This window comes from Cricetulus griseus, chromosome 8 (genome assembly GCF_003668045.3).
Source record: "Cricetulus griseus strain 17A/GY chromosome 8, alternate assembly CriGri-PICRH-1.0, whole genome shotgun sequence".
Lineage (NCBI taxonomy): Eukaryota > Metazoa > Chordata > Mammalia > Rodentia > Cricetidae > Cricetulus > Cricetulus griseus.
Window position 1 is genome coordinate 17,208,312 of NC_048601.1, and position 3,905 is coordinate 17,212,216.

A 3,905-nucleotide genomic window follows, 5' to 3' on the forward strand; every position below is an offset into this window, starting at 1 on the left:
CAGAGAAACCCTGTCCCGACAAAAAAAAAAAAAAAAAAAAAAAAAAAAAAAGAAAGAAAGAAAGAAAGAAAGAAAGAAGAAAGTACATTGGACACAAATGCAAAAACCATGAAACAATTCTTTAACATTTAAGCAAAGATAAAATGCCTAAGGAACAAAAATGCAAAGGATGGGCTCTTTAAGCACCATAAAAAAATAGCACAGATGGATGAGTGTTCAGTTAAATACACTGAAGTGAACCTTTGGCACTAGGAATCAGAGCATTTTGTCATGGAGCGTTAACACATATTATAAAAGTGTGTAGTGTCAAAGGAACAGAACCACCAGTGCTCAAAAGCAGCTTTGACAACTAGGCAATAAAACACTCTGTATCCAGCGATACAGAGAGATATCACTGAATACACTGGTAGAAACTTTGAAATAAAAAGAAAGAAAAAAGGACCGCTGACTCCTTTTATTTTCTCTGTGCAAAATAAAACCAAAAACAAACATCAATTCTGTTACACACTAACAGCCTTCAAAGTGCATCATTTGTACAAGAGAAGGACTAAGAACCAAACTGTCTGCAGAGATCCAAGCACGAGTGAGAGAGAGCAAGCCCCTCACACGGTTTCCGATGGAACTCAGAAGGAGCCACTTCATAATCACTGGCACTGAACAAAGTTGCACAATTCCTCGTCTGGTACTTGAGGAAACCATGTAGATAGTTCAGTAATAAAGCAAGGCTTTTCTCATCTAGAGGTGTATAGGCCAACATCGCTCCAATTCGCACAAATACTCTCAGCCAACGTGATGCTCCATACACTGGGACATGGGTGTATCATTCTGCAAGAATGTCAGCATACTGCGGTCTCTCAAATCTGTAGAGCAGCTGAGTGCCCAGCATTACACTGAAGTACCCCTTTATCCCTGCCACAACCTCATGAACAGCATACTCCTTATGATCTGTATTTGCTCTAGACTTCTTATAATTTACATAATACTCCAAAATGGAATCTACATTCCTCTTGGCGGGAAGATAAAACAGCTGTTTTTGTCTGGTGATCAAGTCCCAGTCATCCACAAGCCACGGTTTCAGCTCTTCCAGGATCTTTAACTTCAATTCTGATCATGAATGTTTCTTCCTTTTCAACGGTTGGATCTACCCCGGCTCTTTTCTTCCTAGCAGGCTGGGGTGTCACACTTGTACTGCCACCATCTCCATTTCAGAGTGTTTTCTGCTTGTTCTTTTTTGTTTTCATTTTAACATTTTTCTGTTGCAGAGACCAGGTGTCTTCTTTCCTGGAGCAGCCCCTCTCATCTTGCCCTCTGCATACTGTTCCTGACTGGCCTTTTGAAGCTCTTGCTGTTTCTGCAAATTGGTGTCCACATATTTGAGTACTCTGCTTTCTGGAACCCATTCATTCCAATTTTTATTTCAACCACTGTAATGGATAAAGTATTTCACTTGTTTGTCCTTTACGGCAACCTTTACACACTTTGCTTCATAGAGAAGAGGCCCATGAAAGCACAGCACTCTCTCGCCCTCCTGAAATTTGGGCTTCGGGTCCTGCTTGGGCGCCATTTGTGATTCGCCACCTCCTCCTCCTTCTCCCATCACCCCCAACTACTGCCCCCTACTCTTATTCCACACAACATAGCGTCCAGAACAATAGCTTTTAAGTAAAGGAAAGCTGACAAGCCCAGAAACTGATAGAAGAACAATAAAAAAAAACTTTGAAATATTTTTTTAAAAAAAAAAACCAAATGACAGTGGAAATACTACAGCTCATTGACATTAGGTACCTTTGTCTGGGCCTATGAGGTTACCTCTGGTAACTTGGAAAGATGTAATAACAGGTAAATGGTAATCACCAGCCCCATTACTGAGCAGTGGGAGAGGCTTCACTTTGTCTTTCCAGAAAATAGACTGCAGGACATCTGAATACCACCAGCTGACCAGATCCTGACAGCTGATATGAGCAATGAAGCAGAAGAAACTGAGCAGCTGCAAGAGCAGGCAGAAAGCACGGATCCTAGTCATGTGTTTGTTTACTTCATCTAAGTCCAACTGATGCCAATTCTGAGATGTATTGGGCATTGGTACCTAATCCTCCCTTTTTATCAGGGGTAAAGGTCAGATGACCTGGCCCTCAGCTGTTTGCTAATAGATTCAACATATTTCTTGATATGAGTCCTAACAGAGAAGATTCTACAGTTTGAAAGAACACCATTCCCACACCCAGATCCTCTCTTTGCTATTACAACACTTCTTGTTTATATTTATTATGTATATACGCTTCTGTCTGCATGTGTGCCTGCAGGCCAGAAGAGGGCACCAGATCTCATTACAGATGGTTGTGAGCCACCATGTAGTTGCTGGGAATTGAACTCTGGACATTGATCCCTGGAAGAGCAGCAAGTACTCTTAACCATGGAGCCATTATATGCTTATGTTACTATCTATTTAGTTGTAATGTATTGCTTGACATATTCTCCTTGATCAGGAGGCTCTGCTTGCAGGAAAGAAAAATGATATAGTGGTGACAATGCAGAAAAGGCAGGCATGACCAGGAAGCCAACCTACCTGTCTCACTGGGATTATAAATAAGACTCATGGTGCACTATGCTCCTGAGTATTCCCCGAATTCAGAACACTGAATTCTGAACCAGTGTGAGCTAGTAGCTGGCCTGCTGAGTGGGGTACACTCTAAAACTCTCCCTTTGTGTGCTTTTTTAACATAAAGCCCACAGAATGGGAAAAGATGTTCACCAACCCCACATCTGACAGAGGGCTGATTTCCAAAATATGCAAAGAACTCAAGAAACTAGTCATCAAAAAAAAAAGATAATCCCATTAAAAAGTGGGTATAGAACTAAATAGAGAATTCTTAATAGAGGAATCTAAAATGGCTGAAAGACACTTAAGAAAGTGTTCGACATCCTTAGCCATCAGGGAAATACATATCAAAACAACTCTGAGATACCATCTTGCTACTGTCAGAGTGGCTATAATAAAAAAATAAAATATAATAAAATAAAATAACAGTTTATGCTAGAGAGGTTGTGGAGAAAGGGCAACACTCCTCCACTGCTAGTAGGAGTGCAAATTTGTACAACCACTTTGGAAATCAGTATGGTGGTTCCTCAGGAAAATGGGAATCAGTCTGCCACAAGATGCAGCAATTCCACTCTTAGGCATATACCCAAAATATGCACATTCATACAACAAGGGCATCTGCTCACCTATGTTCATAGCAGCAGTATTTGTATTAGCCAGAACCTGGAAGAAACCTAAATGCCTCTGAGCTGAAGAATGGATGGAGAAAATGTGGTGCATTTATACAATGGAGTACTACTCAGTGGAAAAAAACCAAAATGATGGAATCTTGAAATTTTCAGGCAAATGGATGGAACTAGAAGAAACCATCCTGAGTGAGGTAACCCAGTCACAAAAAGACAAACATGGTATGTACTCACTCATATATGGATTTTAGACACAGAGCAAAGGATTACCAGCCTACAATCCACACTGCCAGAGAAGCTAGGAAACAAGGAGAACCCTAAGAGAGACATGCATGGTCCCCAGGAGAAGGGGAAACAGACAAGATCTCCTGAGCTAATTGGGAGCATGGAGGGAGGGGAGAGGGAGTTAGGAGAAAGAGAAGGGGAGAAGAGGAGGGGAGAGGAGGACATGAGGGAGCAGGAAGATTGAGTCATGGGAAGACTAGAGGGGAGCAAGAAAAGAGATACCACAATAGAGGGAGCCATTATAGGTTTAAGGAGAAAACTAGCACTAGGGAAATGTCCAGAGATCTACAAGGATGACCCCAACTAACAATCTAAGCCATAGTGGAGAGGCTACCTTAAATGCCCTTCTTCAGTAGTGAGATTGATGACTACCTTTTATGCTATCCTAGAGTCTT

At 41.4% G+C, this 3,905-nt stretch overlaps 1 pseudogene; it reads right to left on the reverse strand.

Annotated features, from left to right (window-relative positions):
- Positions 1–547: 547 nt before the first annotated feature.
- On the reverse strand, positions 548–1,564 carry LOC100769157 (annotated as a pseudogene).
- Between the last annotated feature and the right edge of the window lie 2,341 nt (positions 1,565–3,905).